The sequence below is a fragment of the Cibotium barometz genome, chromosome 34 (assembly GCF_041138505.1).
Source record: "Cibotium barometz isolate CiBa-2024 chromosome 34, ASM4113850v1, whole genome shotgun sequence".
NCBI lineage: Eukaryota > Viridiplantae > Streptophyta > Polypodiopsida > Cyatheales > Cibotiaceae > Cibotium > Cibotium barometz.
Window position 1 is genome coordinate 17,818,850 of NC_141079.1, and position 12,357 is coordinate 17,831,206.

Genomic DNA, 12,357 nt, shown 5'->3' on the forward strand with positions numbered 1-12,357 from the left:
TGTTGTGATCATTTGGAACATCTTGTGAGGATGGTCCACAATATAGCTTTAATGAGGAGACATAGAAGACATCATGCATAGTCCAACTATCTGTGGTACCTTCTTCAACTTCATGGAGACATTATTGAGCTTCTTTACAATAGGAAATAGGCCAAAGCTTAAAAAAGAGAGCTTGGAATAATGCTTGCCCACTTACTTTAATCGTTGCTTTGTGATGTAGGGAAATACCCAATCCCCCTCCTTGTAGTTGACATTTCTACGAGACTTATTGACTTGCCTAGTGTATGCTTCTTGTGCTTTGGTTAGGTGCTCCTTTATTGTGGCTCAATAATCTCTAAGAATGTCTATGTGGTCTTGTTGGCCTCCAATGATGATGACACCATCCTCATGAGAAGAGATGAGAACCACAAAGCTAAGGCTAGGTAAGATAAGTTGCTCAATTGCCGCTATATCTCCATTAACAAGGTCCAAGTCATTGACCTAAAAGAGGAAGACAGGTAAGTGAATCTCGTCAGTGAGCATGACCACATAAACTGGTCTAAAACAAAAGCTAGTGCTCATCATTTGACACGGGTGTTAGCCTTAACATAATGTCCCATGAGACTTGGTACATGCTACAGTAACTATTGTTGGCTCCCAAAAAAGCATAAGTGGAAGGCATGAATGGATTAAAAACCACATGCATAGGAGGAGCCTTCACGGCCATTGGAAATAACCCCTTGGAAGGGAAGCTTTATGTCATGCCTGTAGGTACCATGCATGAAGAAGTACTTCTTAGATGAGGGTGGATGAGGCACAATTGAATCGTACTCACGAACTACAACCTTGAGGGAGGATAAGGGTGGATGGGGCACAATTGACTCGTACTCACGAACTACAACCTTGAGGGAGGATAAGGGTGGATGGGGCACAATTGACTCGTACTCACGAACTACAACCTTGAGGGAGGATAAGGGTGGATGGGGCACAATTGACTCGTACTCGCGAACTAAAACCTTGTAACTACCTCAAGATACGTAGCTGTTATGGCGACAGAAGAAGAGCTCATGTTATAGGAAACCTTAACACCAAATAACCATTCTTCTAGCAAAAATGTGCTAGATCCAGTCGAGTCCCCAAAGGCAACCCATACTTTAAGACCATGCCACTCAAAAGAGGTCAATCCTTTACTTGGCTATAGGGGTAAGTAACCAAGCCTTTACTTGGCTATAGGGGTAAGTAACCAAGTTCCATCAAAAGCCTCACCCATGCCAAATCAACCCTTGTCGTTGCATACCTCCTAACACATTTGACCTCTTTTTAACCTTACAAAATCAGAACTGCATATGCCTAAGCCCACCAACTTCCAACAATACCAATGTTTCCATAATAGGGGTGATGAATGGTGGCTGCCAAAAGAAATACTCCATCCACAAGGTTACTATGAAGGGGAGAAGAAAATCTGGATACCCAAGAGAAAGATCCAGTATATGCCAGTGATGATAGCCAAGAGAAAGATCTAGTATATGCCAGTGATGATAGCCACACCACAAAAAGGACTACAATGTAAGGCAATGAAACTTAACCCTAAATCAAAGACATGGTTTGTTAGAAGCCCAAGGACACTACACAAGTCAAACACTTCTCTATCTACCTAAATATGTGTAGTCAAAACCAAACCAACCCATCAAAGAAGGCAACCCTTACAAAAGGAGTGTTACAAACAGATGGGTACATGATGCTCTTCTAGTGGCCCAAGGGAAATCTAGAGCGACCAATGCTACGAACATCATGCTCAACCATAGAAAAGGGTAAGGAAAATATTGAAGAATCCATGGAACCCTGAGATTATCACCAAACATACTCTGAACAAGATGCTACTTCTACATTGACCTCAAGAGCCTATGATCCTGCAGTAGTAGCTGAAAACAAGGAAACACTAATTTCCCTACTGCAACCATAGTCACTCTTCTCAAGCCTAGCTAAATGGGCCAAACAAAGGTACCTCACCCTTGACAGAGAAGAAGGGTACCCATCAAAAAACCAATAAAAAATGTCAAAGAAAGTAGTAAAAAGAGTTGAGGAAAGTAGTGAAGATGGAGCAAGGAGGAAAGCAAATATAGAAGAAAGAAGAAGTGATGGAGAACTATGAAGGAGAGTCCCCACCATGGAAGCCAATTATTCTAATCATGTTAGTGGTTCTCTAATCATTAGCTTTTTAGGTACATCTCAGGATGGGGGGACCAAGGTGGGTAAAAACTTGGTCCATTGTACAAACCATTGCCTAGATCACTAATGATCAAAACACCATTGTTTAAATGCACTTCCACAAGCACAACTCAACACCACACTTGCATATTCACTAAGGGCCTTTTTGCATGCAAAATCTCTAAAAAAGGTTACCTTTACAAGATGTCCATGTACGTTTCCATCTACACACGTACGTTCCGATCTGCACAGGCATGTTCCAAAACACATCCTCATACTCCTTCAACAATTCCGTCATACCTTTATGCATAACTTCACCCTTTTGTTGATTGCCTTCTTCTTTGCAAAGCTGTAAAACATATATGCATCCCATCTTCTTTAGCTCCCTCTTGAGTTGTGTGGCATTGATCATCTTGATACTTGGTACATGAGTTCCGGTCAATGTAACCTCGTGGTTTGAATAAGCAGAGCAGCTGGTATGCACCAGGGTGAAGGCAACAGAAGATGCAGATGTAAGAAGTGCTCATGCTGCACCACATGTAGAACATCAATCGCAGGTGCTTAGTGGACCTGGAGAGTCCTCTAGCAGTGGATAAAATGTTAGTCCATGGTCAAGTAGATTGAGGACATATGCAAGTACACATGCATTAAGCAAAGGGAAGGAAAAGGTAGATTAACATCGTTGAACACTCTACGGTACAAAACTGTGTTATACAACACTTTGAATGCAAAATGATGCTTTTAATGAGACCAAATGACCTTAGGATGTCTATTCCTAAGGTGCACACAATATCTATCCATTAAGGGATAAAGCTAACTTGTTCTGCTCATTAGCTCTTAAAGGAGTATATTTGTGCTTTGCGAAAGCATTTCTTCTTTTCTTGTGTCTTTGTGGACACTTTCTTCTACAGTGATGCCTTTTTTTAAAGTTCCTTTCTTCTTCTACTAACATGGTGAATGGTTGGTTGGTTTTTTTAACCTCAATTTTACCATTCAAAAACTTGATCTCACTTTAGGTTTTAGGTAGTCAACAAGCTGGGGCATGACTAGAAGCTTTGATATACTAATGTAACATGTAACTGGTTTGATTGTGTAATGGACATTAAAACTTTCTTTATACCTTTATGTTAGTGAGCATGAATCAACCCACTTTAATCTTTTTACAAAGGAGCTAGAGCTAGAGCTAGAGCTAAGAGAGAGAGAGAGAGAGAGAGAGAGAGAGAGAGAGAGAGAGAGAGAGAGAGAGAGAGAGATGACACCAAATCGGCGGATTCCAATCTACCCACTTAAGGACCCCCTCCCACAAGCAAGAGTATTTACTTTTATTACTTCGGAGAACTTCTCTTATAATGTAGAAAACTCACTAAGACTAATTGATGAAGATTGGTAAGAATGTTGTAGCTACTAAACCATCAAGTGGGTTGAATAAAACTTTTAATCCATTTTGGAGAGCCTTATGCACACCCAGATCTACTAAGGGAGATGCACTACTAAAGGCTAAATGTTGAAGCAAAGCTTTGGGTTGTTTTGAGACTAAACCACTAGGTGCTTTGGCTAGAATGATGCATGCAAAAGATAGGAGTCCTAAGCGCACATATTTTGCCTTGTTCTATGATAATTGGATGAAGAATGAGATTATTTGAACAAGGAACTAAGGGGATGCCTATAAGCATGTAAGATGTTGGTCGGTAGCTTTATGTTGTTGTGGCGAGGGAGAAAAAGCCCATAACTAACTGAGAATGGTCATTTATGATAGCCGCCTCCACACATGTGAAGCACTTATCAATATAATGGCCAACTGTACTACTGATAAACACCACAAACTTTCTATTCCATGCTGTGCATATATTGACCGAATACATCTAGCCTTCCTAGGGCTGGCTGACTATGCATCACCCCATGGTTGGTGGCCCCATTACGTGTGGCCCATTGGCAAGCCCAATACTTGGCCCCCACCAACTGCCTATTTATTGATATGTTCCTAAATGCTTTATTATGTGCTCCAAAACTAGGATGACATGAATGAATGAATGTTCTCCAAGTGGGTTGTGACAGACTGTGATACCTATGGCTTAGAATGACCTACGTAGCTTGTGCCTAACATGTCTCGGAACCCAGCCTCACAAAACGGGGTCATGGCATACGACAAATGTTCCTAAGGTACTATTTTTTTGTATAAGTATAGGATTGATGATGAGTCAATGTAATACAATACACCTCAGTGCATGGGTGCATGTGACATAATCGCTAACTCCATGTGAGCGTATCCCAGATCCTATCATAGACTTAGGGAACCTTAGAGTTTTCCTAAGGCCTCAGATAGACCCATAACCATTTTTAAGAGGCCAAAAATAGAACTAATTCTAGATCTTCTACATCTAAAACTAATCCATCCTAGTCCCAGATTGCTAGATGTAGTGAGGGAGGAGGTGAAAGTTGGCCTTTCATCATTGTAGCCAATGCAACATTTTCTTTGAGGTGATTGATGAGATGAATTTATCTCGTTAGCTTTAGAGGCACCTCCTTATAGGGAAGGGGATCAATGCATATCCCTTACACATTAGTAGGTCCTAGCCCTCCTTAGAGTGAGTATAAACCCATTGAGTGTGAGTATTGCCCAATGGACATAGTAGGCCTCAGAGTGTCCTTGGAGGATTGATTTTTGATAAGTTCTCTTTTGTAAGGAACTTTGCAACTTTGGAGAGACTTATTTGACTAGATGAACGAGAATTAAAAAGCCCACATAGTTGAACCTAAACCTAAGGAGAAGGAGGATGAGCCCTGGCCCATTGAGTAGCATCCTCCCTATAACCAAAACTTTTAAGGCCTTGTCAAGGTCAAAGAAATAAATCTTGTTGGTTTAGGTGAAGAGCCTAAGACCATGCTCATTTTACTACCAACAACAAGGACCTCAGCCCTGGAGTAAGAAGAAGAATTGATAGGCTTGCTCGAATAATTGCAGGATGTGTTTGCATGGAAATACATTGAAATGAAGGGAATTCCTCTAAAAGTGATGAAACAAGTAATCTCTTTGCATGAAGGTGCGAAACCATTCAAACAGAAAGCTTACACAAGAATCCCAAGTATAGTCAAATGGTCAAAGAAGAGCTAGTCCATCGATGCAAGATTTGTGTATGAAATAAAGCACATCAAATGGGTGTTGTTTGATAATGATTGTTTCCAAAAACAATAGAAAGCTTAGAGTGTGTTATAACCTCAGAAAGGTTAATGCTACTCCTCCTTGCCCTAAACACAGACCACATGAAAAGAGTCGTATCGAAGTAAAAGCTTATAGAATCTTGGATGGCTTCTCTAGAAGTAACAATCGACCTAGCCAACTAATATAAAATAGCATTTATTTACAATGTGGGGAATATACACATATTGCGTCGATTCCCCTTCCATCTTTTAACACTTTGTTGTGTATAGCCTTTAAGGATCTCCTTCGGAAGATCTTGGGGATATTTATTTATGACCTATGCGTGCACTCCAAGTGGAAGGACCTTGCTCATTTTTTGCTAGTCTTCGAGACATGCATACTCTATTGCATCATTGCATTAAACCCACTTAATTGTCAATCTTGGGTTAAACATGGTGTCATCATTAGACCAATCATCTCTAACAATGGCATCTTGACTCTGATGAAAACAAGATCTGTGTGATCTTAGAGCTACCACCACCTGTCAACTGTAAGGGGTATTACAGTAAATTCAACTTCTTGTATGCCATACATATATGCTAGACCTTTGTATAAACTGATTGTCTTTGAATGGAAAAATAAACGTCAACGGGTATATGAAAAACAAGGCATTAGTAAGTTGCTCAAATCAAAAATATTACCTTAGCCTTGTCGAAGTATGTGTCATTGGTTCTTTCCTTAGAGCTACAAACTGTAACTCCCCGTGTGGATCTTGCCTTTGAGCAACTATTTGTAACTTCGTGTGTAGGTGCGCTATCTCGGCCGTCGTGTCCTCACTCTGTTATCACACCAGTATGCTCACTCTTTTGCCAAAGGTGGGGAGCTCTAAATGGCTAGATGGAGGCAAGAAGAGAATCCTTTGATAGTTTTCTCTCACCAAAAGCAGGGAAAGAAGACTCTAATCAAAGAGGGAAGCCTACAATAATCAAACGTATTCAAGCATGTATCCATCTAGCAAGCATGAATTTAAAAGAAGCTAATCAAAGAGGGAAGCCTACAATAATCAAACTTATTCAAGCATGCATCCATCTAGTAAGCATGAATTCAAAATCATACAAGTAAGCAAGAAGAGGGAAGAAGGAGAGATCACACGTAAACTATTCAAACCTATTCAAGCATGCATCCATCTAGTAAGCATGAATTCAAAAGTATACAAGCAAACAAGAAGAGGGAAGAAGGAGAGCTCACATGTAAACTATTACAAGGGGCTGAGTGCGTATTACTTATTATAAAAAATGGCTTATATACAAATGGCTAGTTTTCACACTAGGCCGATCAAACTTAAAAATGGTTTGGCCTCTATTACTAGTCTTAAGTAACTATGTGCACTAAGTCCGTAGACTTCCCCTATTTAACATTACTCACATAGTAAGGTCACTCTATATGTTCCAACATCATCTTCAACAATCAAGTGTTCATTATTGTGTGGATAAGATGGCAAAGTGCCTTATGATAAATCGAGGGGGAAAAACCATGTTAACCAATAGAGTGGTTATTCCCCATACATAAATGTACATGGACAATTGTTATGATGATGAAGCTCAATGAAAGTTCATTTAAGGAACAATGCCTATGTGTGTCTATTATATGTAGACACCGTGGATATATTGTAGGAGGCATGCATGGGCATTGGGGGTCTGTGTAGAAGCTTCTTTTGTGGTGAAAACTCTAACACTTTGCTTTCTTTGACTCTTACACATAGTTTGAGAGAAGAAATTGGTAGAGTTGACGTGCAATAAGGTTGGCCAATAAGGTGAGTGCAAATGAGGTTGGGGTGTCCATGAGGATACCTGTTTGGCTTGTTGAACATGGTCGAATGGATCTGGTGCTTTTGAGCCTCTTTTTAAAGTGTTGGTGGCTCTTTAGCTCACTTGCGTAAAGAGCAAGGTGACATCGCCTTGCTTAATTAAAGAGCAAGGCAATGTCGATGGACAGAAGGGAAGCATTATAGAGCATTCACATAGCTTGCGGGTGGAATTATGGAACACCAAACATTGTCGACCTTGGGCATGCGACATTGCTTTGACCTTGGGCATGTGTCTTGCTTACTTCAAGAGTAGGGTGATGTCCGTGTGTGAGTGGACAGAAGGGAATCATTACACAGCATTTGCATAGCTTTGTGGTGGAATTGTAGAACACTAGACATTTTCAACCTTGGGCATGTAGCATCGCTTTGACCTTTTGGACATCTCTACCTTGCATGATTAGCACGAATGTAGGCTAGTTTGGTGCTGGAGAGGGAGATACAAAGCGAAATAGATTGACTCACTGCTTTGCTGAGTCTAAAAACCTCCATTTGGGTGGATGGATTCAACAGGTCGATAGACCACAATTGGGCAAGATGGAGTCTTCTCTGGTGGCATCTTCACAAAGTCCCAGCGTGTCAAGCATTTAGAAGGCCAGTAGCCCTTGTGAGTGTGTAGACATTAGAATTGTGAGTCATGAATGGGAAGAGTGTTGGAACAAAGCAAGAACAAGAATCGATGAATGAAGACAAGGTAAGACAACTGGATAAAAGGTGACCATGCAAAGTGTTAGCATGGGGTATTGGTGTTGTGCACAAGAATGGGATCCAATATTAGAGTACCTTGATAAGGTGTAGTGTAGTTCATTGTTGGGTGCGATTGTAAGATGGAAGGTATAAGAGTTTGGATTGGTGCCAGATAGACCATAAGGTAGGAAAGACCATCTAGGGCTATGTGCCTAAGTGTCAGTGGTGGTGAATGGATGTGAGTGAAGAGGGTTGACTGCACATGGAAAACTTGCTAGGATTTGGTTGCGAGTGGAAGCTAATTTGGGTTTGCCAATGGGCTATTCGCATGATGCACTTGCAAAGATGCACTTGAAATAATCCTACCTATACCATCTACTCTCCATGGGGAGCACTCTCCAGTCAGATGATGAAGAGAAAATATAAGTAGTAAAAGGAGGGTGAAAGGGGTTACTTGTACTTATCGAGTTTTCGGGAAGAACACAAACATTGGCATTGCATTGTGATCATCCGCTTGCCAAATTTTCTATTGTTCCCTTGATGACCCTCTTGTTGACATCTAAAACATCTTCTTTCTTGAAAGGTCATGATGCAATGTTGACGATTCGGAGATCTGCTCTCAAACCTTGTTATCCCTATTTCTTGACCTTGATTTTTCTCTAGCTCACAATTCCTCCTAGCCAGGGGTGGGCTTAACGTTCCTCTTGAATTAGGGGACCTCTTCTTGATTAACACAGAAGGACTCACATCCTTCTGGACACTTTCCATATAAAAAACTTTATCATGGTCTTTGGCCATAATTATGGCTTCTGAAATGGAGGATGGTTTTGCATTCTTGACTCGGTTATTTAAAGGTGGATTAAGCTTCTGAATAAATCGATGGGGAAGAGTTACCTCATCCATCTCTAGAGCAAATCGGATAAGTTTAACAAAAGTTTGGTGGTATTATTCTAGGGTCTTTCCTTCTTGGGTTAGCTCAAAAAATTCATCCATTTTATCCTCCCAAAATCCTAAAGGAAAAAACCTTTCACAAAGGTGTACTTTCATGGCATCCCATGACAATGCATTCTAGTTCTAGTGGTTGGATTGGCAATAGGTCTTCCAACTAACTTGGGCATTTCTTGTGATTTTTAAACAAGAAAGGGCGAGCAAACTTGCTTCTTTCATTATGTCTAGCTACATCGAAATACTCATCCATGGACTCTATCCAAGCCACTACTTCTTTCCTCAAATTCTTTCCTTCACCTTTGAATGGTTCCGGTTGGGCTCCGTGAAGGACTTTTTTAATGCCGTTATCCAAGCTTTCTTGGTGAAACATTTTCTCTTTCCTGAAAAATATCCAAGAAGTCTCTCAAACTCAAACTCTCTTTCTCAAGAAAAGGTCTTTACTTAGTTGGTCTATATAAATTTCATGATATTTCCTATATGATGTAATAAGTATAACACAACATGGTTAACTGTTGGGACACTCTCCATCCACTGATAAGTCTATTTCTTTAAATCGACTCCTCCATAGAATCTGATATCATATATTATAGGAAGAGTAATACTCTCCTTAGATTGCTCTAATAGCATGAATCAATAATTATTCATTTATATCGTTAATGATAGTTGACTAACTTTACTTATATCCTAGTCATGGGCTTGCTAATCTAGAATTTTCATCACAATAAAGTCATGAAAGGGTAAACTTTCAATTCTCCCTTAGTAATACTCGAGATTTTTGCTCTTTTTTTTTGTCACATTGAGCCACCTTCCTTTCAAGAAACAACCTTCTTAGAACTTTGACCCTCCTATTCTTGTTGGATAATAAATATTTTAAAAAAATCATACAAACTTCAAAAAAGACTAATTGTCATCAAGAAAACAATTCAAAATTTAATCTTCCCTTTCCCACCATAAAACTATCATCCACCATGAAAAGTTCAAAACTATCAAATACTTATTCTAGCACCACATTTGAAGGCACTTAGGATTAATACACCTAAGAGCTTCATTTTTCCAGGAATTACACATCCAGAGTTAGACCCACGTTTTTTCGAGATGGGGTTAGGATCCCGAACGACTATCCTAGTGTAAAGCATCCAATTATGGCATTCACACGTCAACTATTCAAACCTATGTTGGTACCTTACACAGGTCTCTCCTTAATGGAGTTATAATCATACTAACTTACAATATACAAATTAATGAGATATATCCTAAAAATTTCTCTAAACGAAGTTTCGGTCTATCCTTCTAGTCATTCAGTCACATTGATTTCTTAATTAGATCACCCTATGTTTTTTCTCAAAAGGTTTCCACCCCAATCTTATTTCTCAAATTTATTATACAAATATCTTGCATGTACACCCCCAAGATACAAGCACAATTTCATAGGATGATTGTCTCAACATGTGAGGATATTCAAATCACTTCTATGATGATTGTCTCAACATGTGAGGATATTCAAATCACTTCTATGGCCAATAGAGATGATTGATTCGTCCTCATATGATAAACAATCACTTGTTTTAACCCCTTGATATTTAATCCTTAAATAACAAATCTTAGGAACTAAGATCGGCTCTGATACTAATTGTAAGGTCCCCCTCATCCTAAATAAAGATAGTGTACTAGATCTAACAAGAGGAAAAGTTTCATACTCATCGACACCTCGACTATGTAAAGATGCGAAGATACGACTAATAGGTAATATCTAGTTCTATCCCACATGGGGAGTGAGGTCTCCTAAATAATTCTTAAAATCAAATAACCCATAGAGTGTTTGACCTTAACTTGGGCAACTTGTATTCTTGATTCCTAGAAACAATGCCTTTTTTCCCATCTATGTGAGGCACATCCACTAGCCTAATCCTCTAGAGTAAGGTTGCCCAAGAACCTACTTAACTAACGTAGAGCTTTCAGTTAATTCTTTTGGAAAGCTACCCAACTAATCGGGTCCACCCGTTCGTAGGATGGTGTCATCGGGGCATTTCATCCTCCCACTTTCCACCCAACTCATGCATCAATTTTGTTTTCTAATTAGTCCTACCACGTTGTGCGACATATATAAACAAGTTTCTTAATTAGAGACCTTACACGCTGTTCCTTAAAATAGCTTTTGAGAACAATATTTACATCAAACAATTCTTACAGAAAGAATATTCACAAAAGAGACCCCTAATCCAGGCTTCCATATCCATGTCTATAGACATATCCAAACCAATACCAACCCACCGATGATCTAGAATTCGGTCTTCCAGTCCCTAAACCAACTAGGCATACCTCACAGACCATGCTCCCTCTTCATCGACTAGTTCGGTGAGGGCCAAGCCGCGGCCTATCACCCCCTTAGGTCCTACTCCTTGTACCAAACCCTCCCGCTCCTCAGAGCAGATGTCTACTCATGAGGTGGACTAATTCACCGCACTAGCCCTGGGTCCATAGAACTAGGCAGCATCATAATCACATGTCCACCCCCTCGCGGGGTGGAAATCCAATTCCCAGTCGCATAAGAGGGGATTACCCTAGGCCAACTCCGGGGGCTTGCTACTAGTGCCTCCGCCTATGACTATGGAAGCCTAGAGTGAAGTTAGCAAAGTAGGGGAGAAGATGTACTTGCAAATTAGCAATGAAACCAACAACATATCCATAGAAATAAAAAATAAATATTCTTTTCTTTTCAATAATTCATGATACTATTTCATCGTAATTTTTATCTTAATTAAACTTTAACTAATAAATCAATCAAATAGATCACTATTGACAAGTAATAAAGAAGCTGGTGCCATACCTCAACCCCCAAGAATGATATTTAATTGAAAAAACTAAAAATATATACCATATAGAAATTATGTAGAAATCTATCATTTATCGTTGTCTTTGCTCGTTAACAAGAGCTTCAGAACTTGAAATATGAGAACGAAGAGTCTTCTAATACCTTCTTGTAGAATTGAAAATATCCGATCGTCCTCCCCAAGCTTAATCTCCTCTTACTCTCGTACTCTGACTCTTCTCTCTTTCAAAGTACTATGGCAAAGTAGCCTTCTCTCGTTCGCAGGGCTACGGCATACTATTCTTCCTTAAAACTATGGAGTAGTAGTCTCTTCCTCCGAAAGACCATAGAAAACTAGCCTTCTCTTTCAAGAGATTAGATAAGAATGAAGCGATATATACATCTCAAGGTCTAGAATAACCTTGAGGCTACTTGTTGCTACCTTCTTATAGTTTGCCTATGTAGAGATCCTGATAGAACTAGCGAATTATTTCGGCCTTAACTTTCTGATAAAATCTCAGAATATAACAAGTCAAAAGAACTGGAAGGCATTTGGTCTATAAGCCTTTGTGGTAGAATAGGCAAAAACGTTTGCATATAGCCAAAAACGCATCATCTTTAGAAACACGTTGCTTTTCCATATTTTTAGTGTGTATCCTCCAAATATATAAAAGTACTCTAAATATGACCTCCTATCACTTAAATTCAAAATTCTATTTTTGG